Source organism: Gigantopelta aegis, chromosome 7 (assembly GCF_016097555.1).
Source record: "Gigantopelta aegis isolate Gae_Host chromosome 7, Gae_host_genome, whole genome shotgun sequence".
In the NCBI taxonomy this organism is placed as follows: domain Eukaryota; kingdom Metazoa; phylum Mollusca; class Gastropoda; order Neomphalida; family Peltospiridae; genus Gigantopelta; species Gigantopelta aegis.
In genome coordinates this window covers 9,154,302-9,165,356 of record NC_054705.1, presented here as the reverse complement: position 1 = coordinate 9,165,356, position 11,055 = coordinate 9,154,302, and the positions used below count along the sequence as shown (strand labels likewise).

At 40.8% G+C, this 11,055-nt stretch overlaps 1 protein-coding gene across 1 annotated transcript in view; it reads right to left on the bottom strand.

Moving 5' to 3' along the window:
* Nucleotides 1-8,696, bottom strand: part of LOC121377859 (solute carrier organic anion transporter family member 5A1-like) — a 36,382-nt gene extending 27,686 nt beyond the window's left edge. The window contains exon 1 of the mRNA XM_041505957.1: nucleotides 8,624-8,696. The gene's annotated coding sequence lies outside the window, so the exon portion shown is untranslated. The remainder of the gene's footprint in view (nucleotides 1-8,623) is intronic.
* Between the last annotated feature and the right edge of the window lie 2,359 nt (nucleotides 8,697-11,055).

The window sequence follows — 11,055 nt, the reverse complement described above, 5'->3', positions numbered from 1 at the left end:
GACCATGTTAAAACTACATTCCCTAGAATATTTTTATTATTTAAGCATATAGAACAGACAATCCAATTACGTTTAGTGCATATATGACGCCGCACTCCGCATTGGTTTCACTACACTGGCTTATCCAGGTCAAAAACAAAGCCATGATTTTGAAAGTGGAACACTTTTGACGGGCTCGTACCGATCTCGGTTTTTATTGGCTTATCACAAGTATAGAATTCCCCAACAAGAGATCACGTGAGATTTCGCAATTTTTGAACAAATTTAACTGTCTTGATTGAGGGGTAGTCTCATATCTCCAAAACATATTTATATCCATAGAGGTATGGTACAACACCTTTCCAGGGGTCGGTGAATGGGGGATTTGCCTTGAAATTTTGACAGTGGCCAGCTGTTGGCATACGCGTTACATGTAAGGGTGTGTTACTAATTACGTAATGCTCTAGGGGTAGAGGAAGAGGGTACTGTGTTCGATTTACGTAACATTTTTCAAGACTATATGTTATTTTTATTCATTACTTAGACCTAAAAAGGTGTTTTTTGGAAATGTGCGGTCAGTCTAGGATCAATCCCCATCGGCGGGTATACAAAAAGACCATGGTATGTGATATCCTGTCTGTGGGATGGTACATATAAACAATCCCTTGCTAAAAAAAAAATGTAGCGGGTTTCCAAGGCATGTGTGCAGGGATTTCAGAGGGGTTGGGGTTATAGACTGTGTTAAGCGAAATTTATATGGGGTCATGCTCCCAAAAAAATTACATTTCAAATTTTTTTAAGCTTGGGCAAGTAAGGGTTTCGACCTCCAATACCCTCCCCCTGCACATGCACCCGATTCCTCTCTAAGATTATATGTCAAAATTACCAAATGTTAGACATCCAACAGCAGATGGAAGGAAGAATAGGATATGTTTTATTTAACGACGCACTCAACACATTTTGTTTACGGTTGTATGGGGTCGGATGATTATTAAATCAATATGCTTTATCTTTGATGTCATTAAACAACACCCCCCAACTTTCCAAACGAAATAATATTTATTTGAATTTGTAGATTTTAACACGTAAAATTAAGAAGTGAAAACGTTAATAGTCTACTTTACTATATTTTATTTTAAAAATATATACATGATTAATGTGTTACTAGGATACAAACTAAACTTTGAAAGTTCTACTAACACTTTATAAAATATCAATTCTGAAATAGGAAGATACGACTGTCGATAATACATTGTCAAGATCAAACCAGTTTTAACTACAGCGCAAGATTTCTCCTTTAATTTTTTGAGACGAACCCAAAAATTTGAAATTGGCAAACGCACGTGTTAACTGAAACTGACAACAGGCTGTCGTTTGTGCTTTGCCGAGCTATGGCGGCACAGGCGACGAATCAAGCGTATACGTTTGACGATATCCGTTCATAGCGAACACACACAACTTTTTAAAAAGTGCATTTGAGCTTGTATTTCACATTTGTACATGATGTTATAATATGGTAACCAGATAATGTAACTTTAACGTTTGTGTTTAAAAACACTATATGCAATATATCTACCAAACTATGACCCATAAATATCAGTACTACAACCCCTACCTCAAAGTATTAAAACTGCAGAAAATGGTACCATTCATGGCTCATTTTCGGTATAACCAGATGTTTTTACAACACCCCTAGTTTCGCACAAAATTTGAATACTGTTTTTTTTTTCAGGTACCCCCATACATATTCCAAGCACAAGGCTACTTGACAGAGTGGTACTAGATCAAATAAAGTTGCATACATTTTCAGCCCAGATGAAACTAATGTTTCGTACAACCAACACACTCACATTTATCACCAATCACAGGACTTAAGTGGTGTTAACTTCTCTATCAAATGTTCGGTGCACCTCGAACTTTGACCCAGCCGGAAATTATTTGGTTTAGTGTTACCTTTTCTCATCAACATAAAATACAGGGCTAACCAGACCAGTTGTCTGGACAAGAGTTCAGGTGAAGCATGGCAAGTGTTGGGGGAATCTGTTAGTGCTAAACGTTACTCAAGGCTTTCTCATCATTATAAACAGTGAGAAGACGTATGGCTTGAAAATCAATGGTGAGCAAGAAACTGCGCGCCCTAAATTTATCTCCACACCAATGTAGGAAGGGGCGGGATGTAGCTTGGTGGTAAAGCGCTTGCTTGATGCGCAGTCAGTCTGGGATCGATCCCCATCAGTGGGCCCATTGGGTTATTTCTCGTTCCTACCTGTGCACCACAACTGGTATATCAAAGGCTGTAATATGTCTGTCTGTATCCTGTCTGTGGGGTGGTGCATATAAAAGATCCCTTGCTGCTAATGGAAAAATGTAGTGGATTTCTTTTCAAAGACTACATTGTATATGTAAAAATTACCAAATATTTGACATTCAATAGCTGTTGATTAATAAATCCATGTGCTCTAGTAGTGTTGTTAAACAAAACAACTTTTTTTCCAACGTAAGAAAGAAAGAGATGTTTTAACAATGCACTCAACACATTTTAATTATGGTTATATAATGGCTGCAGATAGACATACATGTATGGTTAGAGACCACATGGATTATTAAAGAGGAAACCCACTATCACCACTCTTTGGGCTACTCTTTTCGATTACAAAGGTAGAAGAGGAAATTTGCTCTCAGTGTACATGTACAAATTCACAGTAATTTTCAGTAAATAAATTAGTAATATCGGCATGTGACAAGGCGTGCAGTGTTTTGCCCATGCGGAAATAGATTTGCATGAGTATATATACAAGCAAATGCAACATAACATGGTTTATGCATATATACGGAAATGCACAAATTTCTGGCACATGTACAGGAATCAGGATGTCTGCTAGAGGGTAAAACAGGTATGGCGCCATACCCAAATTTTTATCAGTACTGTATGATTTTCATAGCCTAACCCTAAACTGAACCCATTTTCTTTCTGGGGGAGCAGCCACCCCCCACAACACCCCCCCCCCCCACAACACCCACCCACACACACACCCCACCCATACCCCGTTGACTGTGGTTGCTTTCAATTCCATAGCGCCATACCCATATATTCTTTCTGGCAGAATATATGCAGGAGTGGTCTAGACGAGCTGGTGAGCAAACTGACTTGGGGAGGCCCAGGGGTTAAGACATCAGGTCTCTGAAAGTTACGAGAACAGTTGTTTTCTTCACACGTCACTTGTGCAAATCTAATTTTGCGTAACCAATTTTTTGTTTGCACAAAATTTCGAGCACCATTTCCATCGATATAACGGGATACGCAACAAGGAAATGGGTTACCTGGATTTATTTCTGTGTAACCCACGGTTAGCTCTGGGTTACCTGGATTTATTTCTGTGTAACCCACGGTTAGCTCTGGGTTACCTGGATTTATTTCTGTGTAACCCACGGTTAGCTCTGCGTTACCTGGATTTATTTCTGCGTATCTCACGGTTAGCTCTGGGTTACCTGGATTTATTTCTGCGTAACCCACGGTTAGCTCTGGGTTACCTGGATTTATTTCTGCGTATCCCACGGTTAGCTCTGGGTTACCTGGATTTATTTCTGCGTAACCCACGGTTAGCTCTGGGTTACCTGGATTTATTTCTGCTTAACCCACGGTTAGCTCTGGGTTACCTGGATTTATTTCTGTGTAACCCACGGTTAGCTCTGGGTTACCTGGATTTACTTCTGCGTAACCCACGGTTAGCTCTGGGTTACCTGGATTTATTTCTGCGTATCCCACGGTTAGCTCTGGGTTACCTGGATTTATTTCTGCGTAACCCACGGTTAGCTCTGGGTTACCTGGATTTATTTCTGCGTAACCCACGGTTAGCTCTGCGTTACCTGGATTTATTTCTGCGTAACCCACGGTTAGCTCTGGGTTACCTGGATTTATTTCTGCGTAACCCACGGTTAGCTCTGGGTTACCTGGATTTATTTCTGCGTAACCCACGGTTAGCTCTGTGTAACCCAGTTAGCTCTGGATTACCTGGATTTATTTCTGTGTAACCCACGGTTAGCTCTGTGTATCCCACGGTTAGCTCTGGATTACCTGGATTTATTTCTGTGTAACCCACGGTTAGCTCTGGGTTACCTGGATTTATTTCTGTGTAACCCACGGTTAGCTCTGCGTTACCTGGATTTATTTGTGCGTATCCCACGGTTAGCTCTGGGTTACCTGGATTTATTTCTGCATAACCCACGGTTAGCTCTGGGTTACCTGGATTTATTTCTGCGTAACCCACGGTTAGCTCTGCGTTACCTGGATTTATTTCTGCGTAACCCACGGTTAGCTCTGTGTAACCCACGGTTAGCTCTGTGTAACCCACGGTTAGCTCTGGGTTACCTGGATTTATTTCTGTGTAACCCACGGTTAGCTCTGTGTATCCCACGGTTAGCTCTGGGTTACCTGGATTTATTTCTGTGTAACCCACGGTTAGCTCTGGGTTACCTGGATTTATTTCTGTGTAACCCACGGTTAGCTCTGGGTTACCTGGATTTATTTCTGCGTAACCCACGGTTAGCTCTGGGTTACCTGGATTTATTTCTGTGTAACCCACGGTTAGCTCTGGGTTACCTGGATTTATTTCTGTGTATCCCACGGTTAGCTCTGGGTTACCTGGATTTATTTCTGCTTAACCCACGGTTAGCTCTGGGTTACCTGGATTTATTTCTGCGTAACCCAAGGTTAGCTCTGGGTTACCTGGATTTATTTCTGTGTAACCCACGGTTAGCTCTGGGTTACCTGGATTTATTTCTGCTTAACCCACGGTTAGCTCTGGGTTACCTGGATTTATTTCTGCGTAACCCACGGTTAGCTCTGGGTTACCTGGATTTATTTCTGTGTAACCCACGGTTAGTTCTCGGTTACCTGGATTTATTTCTGTGTAACCCACAAAATTATCTAAACAAAAATTGCTGAAACCTACCATTATTTTAAAGAAACTGTCAATCATTATATAAAATTAGTTCGCCAAAATAAAATTAAATTCGCCAGCTGTGCTTAAAATTCGTAATTGATGAATTTGGCGAATGGCAGAGCACTCGATTATGCCTGATTTTATAACTGTAAGACCGGCCTCGGTGGCGTCGTTGCAGGCCATCGGTCTACAGGCTGGTAGGTACTGGGTTCGGATCCCAGTCGAGGCATGGGATTTTTAATCCAGATACCGACTCCAAACACTGAGTGAGTGCTCCGCAAGGCTCAATGGGTAGGTGTAAACCACTTGCACCGACTAGTGATCCATAACTGGTTCAACAAAGGCCATGGTTTGTGCTATCCTGCCTGTGGGAAGCGCAAATAAAAGATCCCTTGCTGCTAATCGGAAGACATATAACCATAAATAAAATGTGTTGAGTGCGTTGTTCTTTTTCTTTCCAAACCCTCCCCAATCATACCCCGTGCTAGCTACTCCCCGACCATACCCCGTGCTAGCTACTCCCCGACCATACCCCGTGCTAGCTACTCCCCGACCATACCCTCCCCAACCATAACCCATGCTAGCTATCTTATTTCAAACCTTCCCAGACCATACCCCATGCTAGCTATCTTATTTCAAACCCTCCCCGACCATACCCCGTGTTAGCTATCTTATTTCAAACCTTCCCAGACCATACCCCGTGCTAGCTATCTTATTTCAAACCTTCCCAGACCATAACCCATGCTAGCTATCTTATTTCAAACCTTCCCAGACCATACCCCATGCTAGCTATCTTATTTCAAACCTTCCCAGACCATAACCCATGCTAGCTATCTTATTTCAAACCTTCCCAGACCATACCCCGTGTTAGCTATCTTATTTCAAACCTTCCCAGACCATACCCCGTGTTAGCTATCTTATTTCAAACCTTCCCAGACCATAACCCATGCTAGCTATCTTATTTCAAACCTTCCCAGACCATACCCCGTGTTAGCTATCTTATTTCAAACCTTCCCAGACCATAACCCATGCTAGCTATCTTATTTCAAACCTTCCCAGACCATACCCCGTGCTAGCTATCTTATTTCAAACCTTCCCAGACCATAACCCATGCTAGCTATCTTATTTCAAACCTTCCCAGACCATACCCCATGCTAGCTATCTTATTTCAAACCTTCCCAGACCATAACCCATGCTAGCTATCTTATTTCAAACCTTCCCAGACCATACCCCGTGTTAGCTATCTTATTTCAAACCTTCCCAGACCATACCCCGTGCTAGCTATCTTATTTCAAACCTTCCCAGACCATAACCCATGCTAGCTATCTTATTTCAAACCTTCCCAGACCATACCCCGTGTTAGCTATCTTATTTCAAACCTTCCCAGACCATAACCCATGCTAGCTATCTTATTTCAAACCTTCCCAGACCATACCCCGTGCTAGCTATCTTATTTCAAACCTTCCCAGACCATAACCCATGCTAGCTATCTTATTTCAAACCTTCCCAGACCATACCCCATGCTAGCTATCTTATTTCAAACCTTCCCCGACCATAACCCATGCTAGCTATCTTATTTCAAACCTTCCCAGACCATACCCCGTGTTAGCTATCTTATTTCAAACCTTCCCAGACCATACCCCGTGCTAGCTATCTTATTTCAAACCTTCCCAGACCATAACCCATGCTAGCTATCTTATTTCAAACCTTCCCAGACCATACCCCGTGTTAGCTATCTTATTTCAAACCTTCCCAGACCATACCCCATGCTAGCTATCTTATTTCAAACCCTCCCCGACCATAACCCATGCTAGCTAACTTATTTCAAACCTTCCCAGACCATACCCCATGCTAGCTAACTTATTTCAAACCTTCCCCGACCATACCCCATGCTAGCTATCTTATTTCAAACCTTCCCCGACCATACCCCGTGTTAGCTATCTTATTTCAAACCCTCCCCGACCATACCCCGTGCTAGCTATCTTATTTCAAACCTTCCCAGACCATACCCCGTGCTAGCTATCTTATTTCAAACCTTCCCAGACCATACCCCATGCTAGCTATCTTATTTCAAACCTTCCCAGACCATACCCCGTGCTAGCTATCTTATTTCAAACCTTCCCAGACCATACCCCGTGCTAGCTAACTTATTTCAAACCTTCCCAGACCATACCCCATGCTAGCTATCTTATTTCAAACCCTCCCCGACCATACCCCATGCTAGCTATCTTATTTCAAACCCTCCCCGACCATACCCCGTGTTAGCTATCTTATTTCAAACCCTCCCCGACCATACCCCGTGCTAGCTATCTTATTTCAAACCTTCCCAGACCATACCCCGTGCTAGCTAACTTATTTCAAACCTTCCCAGACCATACCCCGTGCTAGCTAACTTATTTCAAACCTTCCCAGACCATACCCCGTGCTAGCTAACTTATTTCAAACCCTCCCCGACCATACCCCGTGTTAGCTATCTTATTTCAAACCTTCCCAGACCATACCCCGTGTTAGCTATCTTATTTCAAACCCTCCCCGACCATACCCCGTGCTAGCTAACTTATTTCAAACCTTCCCAGACCATAACCCATGCTAGCTATCTTATTTCAAACCTTCCCAGACCATACCCCGTGCTAGCTAACTTATTTCAAACCTTCCCAGACCATAACCCATGCTAGCTATCTTATTTCAAACCCTCCCCGACCATACCCCGTGCTAGCTATCTTATTTCAAACCCTCCCCAACCATACCCCGTGTTAGCTATCTTATTTCAAACCTTCCCAGACCATAACCCATGCTAGCTATCTTATTTCAAACCCTCCCCGACCATACCCCGTGCTAGCTATCTTATTTCAAACCCTCCCCGACCATACCCCGTGCTAGCTAACTTATTTCAAACCCTCCCCGACCATACCCCGTGCTAGCTATCTTATTTCAAACCCTCCCCGACCATACCCCGTGCTAGCTATCTTATTTCAAACCCTCCCCGACCATAACCCATGCTAGCTATCTTATTTCAAACCCTCCCAGACCATACCCCATGCTAGCTATCTTATTTCAAACCCTCCCCGACCATACCCCGTGCTAGCTAACTTATTTCAAACCCTCCCCGACCATACCCCGTGCTAGCTATCTTATTTCAAACCCTCCCCGACCATACCCCGTGCTAGCTATCTTATTTCAAACCCTCCCCGACCATACCCCGTGCTAGCTATCTTATTTCAAACCCTCCCCGACCATACCCCATGCTAGCTATCTTATTTCAAACCCTCCCCGACCATACCCCATGCTAGCTATCTTATTTCAAACCCTCCCCGACCATACTCCGTGCTAGCTAACTTATTTCAAACCCTCCCCGACCATACTCCGTGCTAGCTATCTTATTTCCAGCAGGCCATATTGTTTTGCTAAGCTGGTCATATTTCTTTTCACCTGCTATGTTAGAATAATAATAGCAGGCTATATTTTACTTCCTGTTTCAAGCCTTGGGTCCTAAATTGGGGAATGGGGAAAATTAGGCAGCTTCTACATACAGTTCTACTACTTTACACTGTTAACTTCGTGATCAAATACAACTAAAAACACACAAGTTTATCAATTTATGTTACATCACATTGTGTCGACTACGCCGCATTCAAAAAATTTAAAAAAAGTTTAAATGAAATCATTCAACAAGTGAACAACCTGTTGACTTTCTCACTTACCTTCACATGAACACAATAACAATGAACATGCACACTGCTCCTAGCTCTAGAGATTTCTTTAACACAATAAATGCATAAAGAATACCAACCTGTAAATATTAAAGGGTCATGGTGACTGCGTGTGAAACATAAGTGAATACAAAAGACTGCATGTGTTTGGGTCACAACTACCAATCATTTTACGACAGCTACCCTGTGCATGTACGCAGGCACTTCCTAAACACTATTCAGATGCACAGCCATTAAATCTTACATGAATATAGTATGTGAATACAGGCGTGAAGACATATCAAAATGTTGTCCACGTAGGTGTATTAATGTCTGCAGTGTGTGTATCGTGATAACACACCACCAGTAATATTATTAATAGAACATTGTCAACAGTAATTTAATACCTTGAATAAATACAGAAATAGTGACACCTCATTTGTAAACGTTCTTTTCAAAGATATTTATAGACATGATTTGAAATCCCACCCACCCCATCAAATGTTTTAATTGAACCAATAGGATATTAAATCCTACCAAATAATCAGCTTATTAAAGTTAAACACATGTATATTATATTATAATAGAACTATTAATTTTTATTATACAAAGTTAAAAATATATATATATATATATATATATACATGTATGTATATAAATCCCAGTTCATCCCTTGTCTAAATAAATTATTTAAAGTTTTAATTTGTATGGCTGGTATAAGCAGAAAACAGATTTAAGTTCACCATCATACAAACATCATCTTCCTTTCCTTATGACGTCATAAAATTGTCTAAATGTTTTGTAAATTAATCATTCCTTTTTCTCGGGCTTTGTCAAACACTATATATCATTTGATGTCAGTCATAAATGAGAATAAAATAAAACTGTTTCTTCTGTCCCGTTGACCAGCCGATTTACACTTTGTACCCTCGGGCAGAAACCCTGGTACTGTATTTACTTTAATAATTGCCGATTGATTTTATAGTTGAATCTCACACTGAACAGTACATGTATTGTATTTACCGACTTTAATAACCCAACCATGTGATGCTGGTTGATTTTATAGTTGTATCTCACACTGTACATGTACTCTTTGTGCTGACTTTAATAACCCAACCATGTGATGCTGATAGATTTTATAGTTGTATCTCACACTGTACATGTACTGTATTTACCGACTTTAATAAACCAACCATGTGATGCTCATTGATTTCAAAGTTGTATCTCACACTGTATATGTACTGTATTTACAGACTTTAATAAACCAACCATGTGATGCTCATTGATTTCAAAGTTGTATCTCACACTGTACATGTACTCTTTGTACTGACTCTAATAAACCAACCATGTGATGCTGGTTGATTTTATAGTTGTATCTCACACTGTACATGTACTCTTTGTACTGACTTTAATAACCCAACCATGTGATGCTGGTTGATTTTATAGTTGTATCTCACACTGTACATGTACTCTTTGTACTGACTTTAATAACCCAACCATGTGATGCTGATTGATTTTATAGTTGTATCTCACACTGTACATGTACTCTTTGTACTGACTTTAATAACCCAACCATGTGATGTTGATTGATTTTATAGTTGTATCTCACACTGTACATGTACTCTTTGTACTGACTTTAATAACCCAACCATGTGATGTTGATTGATTTTATAGTTGTATCTCACACTGTACATGTACTCTCTGTACTGACTTTAATAAACCAACCATGTGATGCTGACTGGTTTTATAGTTGTATCTCACACTGTACATGTACTCTTTGTACTGACTTTAATAACCCAACCATGTGATGTTGATTGATTTTATAGTTGTATCTCACACTGTACATGTACTCTCTGTACTGACTTTAATAAACCAACCATGTGATGCTGACTGGTTTTATAGTTGTATCTCACAATGTACATGTACTCTTTGTACTGACTTTAATAACCCAACCATACGATGCTGATTGATTTTATAGTTGTATCCACACCGTACATGTACTCTTTGTACTGACTTTAATAAACCAACCATGTGATGCTGGTTGATTTTATAGTTGTATCTCATACTGTACATGTATTGTATTTACCGACTTTAATAAACCAACCATGTGATGCTGATTGATTTTATTGTTGTATCCACACTGTACATGTAAATGAGAATAAAATAAAACTGTGTTTCCCCTGTCCCGTTGACCGGCTGACAAATCAATACCGGTCCATCGACGCTGGGAAGTCGCAGGAGCAATTATTTATTGGCGATGGCTATCTGCCCCCAGTGAATCGGACGTCAACCCCATTCACAGCAGCACGTCAATGAGGTAATTATTTCAACACTCACTGGAATGAGCTGTCACATTTTACAACATCAATAAAGTCAGAAAACACTGCTGGACACATACAATGATATATACACATGTATATATATATACTCTTTCAAAAAAAGTA